This window comes from Triticum urartu, chromosome 4 (genome assembly GCF_003073215.2).
Source record: "Triticum urartu cultivar G1812 chromosome 4, Tu2.1, whole genome shotgun sequence".
Taxonomy (NCBI): domain Eukaryota; kingdom Viridiplantae; phylum Streptophyta; class Magnoliopsida; order Poales; family Poaceae; genus Triticum; species Triticum urartu.
The window spans coordinates 371,103,562-371,114,812 of NC_053025.1; positions in this window are offsets into that span (position 1 = coordinate 371,103,562).

Consider the following 11,251-nt stretch of genomic DNA (forward strand, 5'->3'; position numbering starts at 1 on the left):
TATTCCTCACTCATCATATAGGCAAATTCGTCAATGTAACGTTGGTTAGTACAACCAAAGATAATATCATCAACATATATTTGGCACACGAATAATTCATCATCATAGGTTTTGGTGAAAAGAGTTGGGTAAAGTGAACCGGGTTTGAATCCTTTCTTCATGAGGAATTCCTTCAAAGTATCATACCATGCCCAAGGGGCCTGCTTGAGGCCATATAGGGCCTTGTTGAGTCTAAAGACTTTGTCAAGATGCTTAGGATCTTCAAAACCTGGGGGAACATATACTTCTTCCTCAAGCTTACCATTGAGGAATGCACTTTTCACATCCATTTGATATAAGATGATATTATGATGATTAGCATAAGCAAGCAATATGCAAATTGCTTCAAGTCTAGCAACAGGTGCAAAAGTTTCATCGAAATCAATTCCTTCAACCTGTGTGTGGCCTTGAGCTACAAGACGAGCCTTGTTCCTCACCACTAGGCCATTTCGTCTTGTTTGTTTTGGTAGATCCATTTGGTACCGATGATATTGTTCTTGAGTGGGTCTGGTCGCTTGAAAAGTTCCCAGACATTGTTGAGCTCGAATTGATGTAATTCCTCTTACATCACTTGAATCCACTCAGGCTCTAGAAATGCCTCATCAACTTTGGTGGGCTCTGTGATAGAGACAAAATCAAAGTGCCCACAAAATTTAGACAAATGTGAAGCTTTTGAGCATGTGAGAGGACCTAGTGCGTTGATATCGTCGATGATTCTCTCAATTTGCACTTAATTTGCAACATGAGGATGAGCAGGTTGACGACTTTGAGTGGCTCAGCATTTTCTTCAGAGCCATTTTCCTCAGATGCACTAGCATGATTTTCTTCACATCCCGGAATGACTTTTCAGCAGATTCTTCAGTAGGTATGACATCCTCAGTAGCCTTGAACTTGATGGATTCCTCAGGAGACATTTCATTTAGCATAGGAGGTAGGTGCTCTTCTTGCGAGCCATTAGTTTCATCGAACCGCACATCAATAGTTTCAATAACCATGTGGTGATAGGTGTTGAAGACTCTGTAGGTGTGCGATTCCTTTCCGTAACCAAGCATAAAACCTTCATATGCTTTCAGTGCAAATTTGGAATTGTGATGAGGATCTCTAATCCAACATTTAGCACCGAAGACTTTGAAATAGCTCACATTAGGGTTTCTTGTCAGTGAGGGGTTCATATGAGGTCTTCTTGAAGAATTTGTGAAGATATACCCTGTTGATGATGTGGCACGTAGTATCAATAGCCTCAGGCCAGAAGTGAGGAGGTGTCTTGTATTCATCAAGCATAGTGCGAGCTATCTCAACAAGAGTCATGTTCTTGCGCTCCATGACGCCATTCTGCGAGGAGTGTATGGGGCAGATAAGTCATGAGTAATAAGGGGAACAGCCACTGGAGCAGAATTACCCTAGATACTTGGTAGATGAGAAGGCTGGCAAGGTCGATAGAAGTATATTGGATATACAATGTGTTGATGTGTACTTTACTAGTACTCCTAGTAGCACCAGGGTATTAGATACCGGTTCGGTTGCTAAGTGTGAGTAACTCAAAATAAAAGCTATGGAATAAACGGAGACTAGCTAAAGGTGAGCTGACGATATGTGTTGGAAGTGTTTCCAATGTTGATATGATCAAGCATCGCACGCTCCCTCTACCATCGAGATTGGTGTTTGCGTTGAGCATAGACATGATTGGATTATGTCTAGCGCAATACGGTTATTCATTTAAGGAGAATAACGGTTACTCTGTTTATTTGAATAATACCTTCAATGGTCTTGCACCTAAAATGAATGGTTCATTGAATCTCGATCATAGTGATACACATGTTCATGCCAAAAGATATAAGATAGTAATGATAGTACCACCTACTTGTGGCACTGCCACTTAAGTCATATCGGTATAAAACGCATGAAGAGGCTCCATGTTGATGGATCTTTGGACTCACTCATTTTTGAAAAGTTTGAGACATGCGAACCATGTCTATTGGTGTATATGCATGAAGAAACCCCATGCAAATGGACCGTTTGGACTCACTTGATTTTGAATCACTTGAGACATGCAAATCATACCACATGGGCAAGATGACTGAAAGCCTCATTTTCAGTAAAATGAAACTAGAAAGCAACTTGTTGGAAGTAATACATCTTGATGTGTGCAATCCAATGAGTGCTGAGGCATGTAGTGGATATCGTTATGTTCTTACTTCACAGATGATTTGAGTAGGTGTTGAGTATATTTACTTGATGAATCACGAGTCTTAATTATTGAAAGGTTCAAGTAATTTCAGGGTGAAGTTGAAAGATCGTCGTGACAAGAGGATAAAATATCTATGATATGATCATAGAGATGAATATCTGAATTACGAGTTTGGCATAGAATTAAGACATTGTGGAAATTTTTTCACAACTAATACAGCCTGGAACACCATTGAGTGATGGTGTGTCCGAACATCATAACTGCACCCTATTGGATATGATGCATGCCATGATGTCTCTTATCGAATTACCACGATAGTTTATGGGTTAGGCATTAGAGACAACCACATTCACTTTAAATAGGGCACCACGTAATTCCGATGAGATGACACCGTATGAACTATGGTTTAGAGAAACCTAAGCTATCATTTCTTAAAAGTTTGGGGCTGCGACGCTTATGTGAAAAAGCTTCAGGCTGATAAGCTCAAACCCAAAGCGGATAAATGCATCTTCATAGGACACCCAAAACAATTGGGTATACCTCCTATCTCAGAACCGAAAGAAATAAGGGATTGTTTCTAGAATCGGGACCTTTCTCGAGGAAAAGTTTCTCTCGAAAGAACTGAGTGGGAGGATGGTGGAGACTTGATGAGGTTATTGAACCGTCTCTTCAACTAGTGTGTGGCAGGGCACAAGAAGTTGTTCCTGTGGCACCTACACCAATTGAAGTGGAAGCTTATGATAGTGATCATGAAACTTCAGATCAAGTCACTACCAAACCTCGTGGGATGACAAGGATGCGTACTACTTCAGAGTGGTACGTGATCCTGTCTTGGAAGTCATGTTGGTAGACAACAATGAACATACGAGCCATGGAGAAGCGATGGTGGGCCCGGATTCCAATAAATGGCTCGAGGCCATAAAATCCGAGATAGGATCCATGTATGAAAACAAAGTGTAGACTTTGGAAGAACTACTTGATGGTCGTAAGGCTGTTAGGTACATATGGATTTTAAAAGAAAGACGGACAATGATGGTAAGTATCACCATTAAGAAAGCTCGACTTGTCGTTAAGATGTTTTCCGACAAGTTCAAGGAGTTGACTACGATGAGACTTTCTCACTCGTAGCGATGCTAAGAGTCTGTTGGAATTATATTAGCGATTACTGCATTATTTATGAAATCTTGTAGATAGGATGTCAAAACATTGTTTCCTCGACGATTTTCTTGAGGAAAGGTTGTATGTGATACAACTGGAAGGTTTTGACAATCCTGAAAGATGCTAATAAGTATGCAAAGCTCCAGCAATCCTTCTAAGGACTGGAGTAAGCATCTCGGAGTTGGAACGTACGCTTTGATGAGATGATCAAAGATTTTGGGTTTATACAAAGTTTATGAGAAACTTGTATTTCCAAAGAAGTGAGTGGGAGCACTATAGAATTTCTGATGAGTGTATGTTGTTGACATATTATGGATCAGAAATGATGTAGAATTTCTAGAAAGCATATAGGGTTATTTGGAAAGTGTTTTTCAATGGAAAGCCTGGATTAAGCTACTTGAACATTGAGCATCAAGATCTATAAGGATAGATCAAAATGCTTAATGGTACTTTCAAATGAGCACATACCTTGACATGACCTTGAAGGGGTTCAAGATGGATCAGTCAAAGAAGGAGTACTTGCCTAAGTTGTAAGGTATGAAGTTAAGACTTAAAGCTCGACCACGGCAGAAGAAAGAGAAAGGACGAATGTCGTCCCCTATGCTTTTGTCATAGGCTCTATACGGTATGCCATGATGAGTACCGCACCTGATGTGTGCCTTGCCACATATCTGGCAAGAGGGTACAAAGGTAATCTAGGAGTAGATCACCAGATAGCGGTCTAAATTATCCTTAGAGGAATAAGGATATGTTTCTCGGTTATGGAGGTGATAAAGAGTTCGACGTAAAGAGTTACGTCGATGCAAGCTTAACACCTATCCGGATAGCTCTGAGTAGAGATACCGGATACGTATAATGGAGCAACAATTTAGAATAGCTCCAAGTAGAACGGTTATTTGAAATGGCTCCAAATATAGCATAGTAGCTGCATCTACAAGATGACATAGAGATTTGCGAAGTACATACGGATCTGAAAGATTCAGACCCGTTGACTATAACATCTCTCACAAGCATAACATGATCAAACCCAGAACTCATCGAGTGTTAATCACATGATAATGTGAACTAGATTGTTGACGCTAGTAAACTCTTTGGGTGTTAGTCACATGGGGATGTGACCTTGAGTGTTAATCACATATCGATGTGAACTGGATTATTGACTCTAGTGCAAGTGGGAGACTGTTGGAAATATGCCCTAGAGGCAATAATAAATTAGTTATTATTATATTTCCTTGTTCATGATAATCGTTTATTATCCATGCTAGAATTGTATTGATAGGAAACTCATATACATGTGTGGATACATAGACAACACCATGTCCCTAGTAAGCATCTAGTTGACTAGCTCGTTGATCAATAGATGGTTACGGTTTCCTGAGCATGGACATTGGATGTCATTGATAACGGGATCACATCATTAGGAGAATGATGTGATGGACAAGACCCAATCCTAAGCCTAGCACAAGATCATGTAGTTCGTATGCTAAAGCTTTTCTAATGTCAGGTATCATTTCCTTAGACCATGAGATTGTGCAACTCCCGGATACTGTAGGAGTGCTTTGGGTGTGCCAAACGTCACAACGTAACTGGGTGGCTATAAAGGTACACTACAGGTATCTCCGAAAGTGTCTGTTGGGTTGGCATGAATCGAGGCTGGGATTTGTCACTCCGTGTGACGGAGAGGTATCTCTGGGCCCACTCGGTAGGACATCATCATAATGTGCACAATGTGATCAAGGAGTTGATCACGGGATGATGTGTTACGAAACGAGTAAAGAGACTTGCCGGTAATGAGATTGAACAAGGTATCGGGATACCGACGATCGAATCTCGGGCAAGTATCGTACCGATAGACAAAGGGAATTGTATACGGGATTGATTAAGTCCTTGACATCGTGGTTCATCCGATGAGATCATCGTGGAGCATGTGGGAGCCAACATGGGTATCCAGATCCCGCTGTTGGTTATTGACCGGAGAACGTCTCGGTCATGTCTGCATGGTTCCCGAACCCGTAGGGTCTACACACTTAAGGTTCAGTGACGCTAGGGTTATAGAGATATTAGTATGCGGTAACCCGAAAGTTTTTCAGAGTCCTGGATGAGATCCCGGACGTCACGAGGAGTTCCAGAATGGTCCTGAGGTAAAGAATTATATATAGGAAGTGCTATTTCGGCCATCGGGACAAGTTTCGGGGTCACCGGTATTGTACCGGGACCACCGGAAGGGTCCCGGGGGTCCACCGAGTGGGGCCACCTGCCCCGGGGGGCCACATGGGCTGTAGGGGGTGCGCCTTGGCCTATATGGGCCAAGGGCACCAGCCCCAAGAGGCCCATGCGCCAAGAGAAGAGGGAAAGGAAGAGTCCTAAAGGGGGAAGGCACCTCCTAGGTGCCTTGGGGAGGATGGACTCCTCCCTTGGCCGCACCCTTCCTTGGAGGAAGGGCCAAGGCTGCACCCCCCCCTCTCCCTTGGCCCTATATATAGTGGGGGAAGGGAGGGCAGCAATACCTAAGCCCTGGCGCCTCCCTCTCCCTCCCATGACACATCTCCTTCCTCCTGCAGCGCTTGGTGAAGCCCTGTTGGAATCCCGCTACTTTCACCACCACGCCGTCGTCCTGCTGGATCTCCATCAACCTCTCCTTCCCCCTTGCTGGATCAAGAAGGAGGAGACGTCGCTGCTCCGTACGTGTGTTGAACGCGGAGGTGCCGTCCGTTCGGCACTAGGATCATCGGTGATTTGGATCACGACGAGTACGACTCCATCAACCCCGTTCTCTTGAACGCTTCTGCGCGCGATCTACAACGGTATGTAGATCCACTCCTCCCTCGTTGCTAGATGACTCCATAGATTGATCTTGGTGTTACGTAGAAAATTTTGAATTATTGCTACGTTCCCCAACATTGTACCAGTAGCTCTGTGATTAATCTCTCTCTCTCTCTCCCTCTCTCTGTCTCGTGATCTATTTCACTGGCTTTGTTAACATAGTCGGATCATATGATGGTTCTCCCCTCTATACTCTTGTTGTGATGAATTGAATCTTTACCCTTTGAAGTTTTGTCTTGTTGGATTGAGTATTTAGAGATAGAACACATGACATATGTCTTGCAGTATGAGTACTTGAGGTGACAATTGGGGTATCTTATTGATTCACTTGATAAATGTTATGGCATTCAACTCGCGGATTCCCGCGGTGATATTGGGGTAATCTTTGCATAGGGGTTGATGCACATTTTTATTATCTTTTCTCCGATGGAAACTTTGGGGTCGCTTTATAGTTCTTTGTGTGGATTGAGTATTTTGAATATGAATTTGCTTTGGTGTTATTCTAGTATGAACTCTAGGATAGATCGAACAGAAACAATAGCTTTGTGTTATTGTAGTACGAACTCTTGAATAGATTGAACAAAAAGAATAGCTTTGAGGTGGTTTAGTACCCTACAAACAATTTCTTTCTTTGTTCTTCGCTATTAGGAACTCGAGAGTGATTCTTTGTTGCACTTCGAGGGATAATCATATGACCCAACTATGTTAGCTCTGTTGGGAGATTGCACTAGTGAAAGTACGGACCCTAGGCCTTGTTTTTAAGCATTGAAACACCATTTTTGTGTGTAACATCCCAAAATTTCAATTTGGAATGTTATACATTAGCTCATCATTGCATATCATATTTTATTGCATTTTGGTTGATCCTAGAAATTCTACGCAACTCAAGGACCCTCGGAGAGAGTTGGGGATTTCGTTATTTTCACATTTGAGTTTTCTCAAATTTTAAAAATAGGATCATTTGATTTGATTTATTTTATCTTCAATTATTTCTATCACAAAAATAAAGAAATATTGAGGATTTAATAATAAAATCAAATAAGATTTTATCTTGGTTTTATTTTCTATTTTATTTGAATTTAGGAAAAATGCGTGTTTTTCAAATTTTCATTTAGGCCCTAAATAAATGTTCATCCCGTGCGGCTTGATTTTAGAAGCTAGGGAAAATTTATTTCGGGATTTTTGGAGTCCGTTTAGTATTTCTTTTGTTTGTTTTTCTGCGCGTAATTATTTTAAAAAAAGTGCCAACCGACTTAGAGCCGGCTTCGGCTCGGACTCCTCCGGTCGGGCTTTATATAGCGCCAACCCGGGGGCCCGATTAGCCCAAGCCGCCGTCGCCCCGCAAACCCTAACCCTAGCCGCTGCGCCCCAGCCGCCGCCGCCGCCGGACCTGCCTGGCGAGGTTGCCCCGCCGCCGTTTTTTTAGAAAAACCATTCGGTTTTTCCGTCGGTTTTTTTAGATTCGTTTTTTTAGTTAGATCGGGGTTTTTTCGGTTTAGTTTATTTAGCGAGTGTCCGCTCGTTCGTTCGTTTTAATGAACGCGTTCATCATTTAGATCCAGATAATGAACGTTCGTTCGTTAATCTGTTCGTCATTTTTCTTTTTCTCAGATTTTCTGCGATTATTTCTGATCGCAATTTCTGATCCGATTTTCGTTTTAGTATAACTTTTCGCTCGTTTTTGGGAATCAGGCGATTCAAGCGCCTGGAGTTTCGTCTCGAAACCCTATTTCCGTTTAACCAACTCAAACAAGTTTTTGCCTATGTAAAATTTGACTTAGATCCAGAATAGTAAATGAAGCTTGTTTCTTTTGCCATTTGTCTTTTGTTGCTTCGTTCGATTTGATCCTTTTTGCCAACCGGAGTTCTTAAGTTGAACTATCTAGTTAGATCTCTTATTTGAGTTTTACCTGTGCATTAGATGAGTGCTTATTGTATGCTTGTTTGTTTGCGATAGAGTACCCGGAGTGCGCCTCTTGTTACTTCGAATCGCTAGGTTTTGCGGATCATCAACAAGGCAGGTAACACTTTGATCATACCTCCTACTACCATTAGATCAATCCTCACAAATTGCATGATTAGGATCTAATTAAATTGTGGGTTTTGGGGAGTAGATGAGGTAGTACCTATTACCTGTTTTATTATCAAACCTTTGGGAGTTACTTCTATGTTTGCTTATTATGCCATGCTATGCTAGTAGACGTGGATTGGGTGAGTGTATCCATGACAGATGTGAGATTGTTAAAAATTAATGGTCTATCTAAGGTGGAAACTTAAACACACATCTGGGTGGATTGAGGCACCTGGGTATTCCAGCGATTGCCTGTTTTCTTTTGGACCGCCACCTAGGCTCAAAGGGATCATGAGATTATTCATACTAGAAACATCTATGTGTAGCCACAAGCTACTATGGGCTCTAGCATAGTTGACTAAGTCGTGCGAACTCTTACAGTGGTAAACTAGCAGATGCAGGGGATGTAGGTTGGTACGGTCTACCCGTTCGTAAGGTGCAAGCGCTTCTGAAAGACTATGTCTCGGTCATCCGTTTCTCAAACACCATGTAGTGCGAGAATCTCAACGGAGTAGATCGATTCTTGTGGGGAAAAGTGCACAAACCTCTGCAGAGTGTATAAACTAATCATGGTTAGCCGTGTCCCCGGTTATGGATAACTTGAGTATCTAGTACTTGGATTATCATGTGAATCTCATCATGTTACTCTAATTAATTTTGTTGGGTTAATGATGATACTTAATTGGGATTGAGAGGGTGTCTACACTCTCAATGTTTAACAACTACCATGATAGTTAAATAAAATTTATTCCTTTGTAATAGGGAAAAATTGGCTTTACGCAAAAACTGTAACCATAGAGCTTTCCACCAGCCAAATATGCATGTAGTATAGCCTTATTCTTTCATTGCTCTCTATGTGTTACTTTGCCAGCATATTCCATGTGCTGACCCCTTTCGGGCTGCAACGTTCATGTTGCAGACTTTTCAGACGACGCGTAGGGTGCCTTTAGGTCATGGTTCTATACTCAGTGATGTCGTTGGAGTTGATGGACTCACTTATCTTCCAAGCCTTCTGCTATTATCGTTTTTAGATGGCCTTAAGCCATATTTTATTGTAATAAGTTCTCTTTTGAGACATTCGATGTAATAAGTGTGTGATTGCTACTCTGTTAGCATTACTGATCCAGGGATAACACTGGAGCACAGAGATTGGACTGTTTGAGGTCTGGTCGCTACAAGATGGTATCAGAGCACATGCTGACTGTAGGACATGACCACTAAGCTAAAGCCCTAGATCACTACTCACTCTTCTCATTCTGACTCCTCATCTTTTCTACTCTTTTTGGATGGCAGATGCAAGGAACAAGTTCACACAACCGGATGAAGATACACCCTTTGGACGTCACTTGAAGGAAGTCACTAAGTACCTGAACATCGAAGTACCAAGCTTCACTGGAACCTACAACGCCACTTTACCGGAAGAGGAGCACTGGATGATTCAAGTTCAAGTTCCCGGAAGGACGTTCATGCCAGTCACTAAGCCCATAGAGTTTTCCTTTGATGCACCAACCTGGAGTCTAGGAAAGAGCATGGCAGCTCACATCACCATGGGACGTATTGGAGAAGTTTACCGCAATGATCTCAAGGATACTATCTACCAGATTTGTGGGCACCGAGATGAGCACTGGGAGATAACCAGCACCAAGAAGGAGTTAAACCAGCACATTCGACGTCAGGAGAACCAGATGTGCGCATACATGATAGATCTGAAGAAGGCAAGGACAAGAATCAAGGAACTGGAGGAAGAACTCAAGGCTACACGTGAATATTATGAAGAGGAAATCTAAGTACTAGTGGATAAGAATGCCGACCTAACAATGAAGATCGGAATATTTATGGGAGGCCCTACACCAGTAGAAGAAGACGAAGAACCCAAGGAGATTCGCCCGGAAGACTACATCATCATCGACCACACCGACTCGGATCCAGATGATAGTGATGATGACTATGTTGATGAAGCTGGAGCAGATATCATGGAGTCTGCAACCGAAGAATATTTCTAGTAGACCACCCCAACAGTAGTAGTAGTCCACCATGTAAATATAGTAGTCCGAGCACTTTTGTGATAGTTAGACTGATTGTATGCCCTTGTTTGATTGAATGAAGTGAATTGTTTGCTTTTGCCTCATGTGCATATGGGTAGTGTTTTCTCTTTAGACCCCTCCCTATTCTTAAATCTCATCTTTTCTAAACCCATCAGATGCCTCCGAGACATGACCCCGGATTTACCTTCCCACCAGAGCTCACTCAGTTGATCCAGCAGCAGAACACATTGATGCAGTTGCTAGTCCAGAATCAGAATCAGGGAAACAACAACAACAACAACCCACCACCACCACCTATTGATCACTTAGCCCGTTTTCTTGGGCTGAATCCGCAAGAAATCTGTTGCTGATTCACTTAGACGTGTTCTCCAGTAGCACCGAGCCTATAGTAGCAGATGATTGGCTCCTCAAGACATCAAGGGAGTTGACCACGGCAGGATGCACAGATGCGGAAAAGGTGAAGTTTGCCGCACATCAGCTTGATGGACCCGCAGCATCATGGTGGGAGAACTTCAGAGCCACTTTCCCTATTGACACTGTCACATGGGACCAGTTTCAGCAGGCTTTCCGTACTGCCCATGTTTCAACAGGAGCTATGGCCATGAAGAAGCGTGAGTTTCGCAACTTGCGCCAAGGAGGACGGACAGTTGGCCAGTATGTGGATGATTTTAGTAAGCTAGCACGTTATGCCCCAGATGACGTTGCTACGGATGCAGCTAAGCAGGAGAAGTTTCTGAAGGACCGAATGATGAGTTGAGCATGCAATTGATGGTAGCAACCTTCAACAACTACCAGGAGTTGGTAGATCGTGCTCTTATGATTGAAGAGAAGCAGCAACAGATTGAGAACTGCAAGAGGAAGTATGGACAAGGGAAGTACAATCCTGGAGCTCAGCAGAAGCCATGTTTTACCCCTAGACCGGGAGGA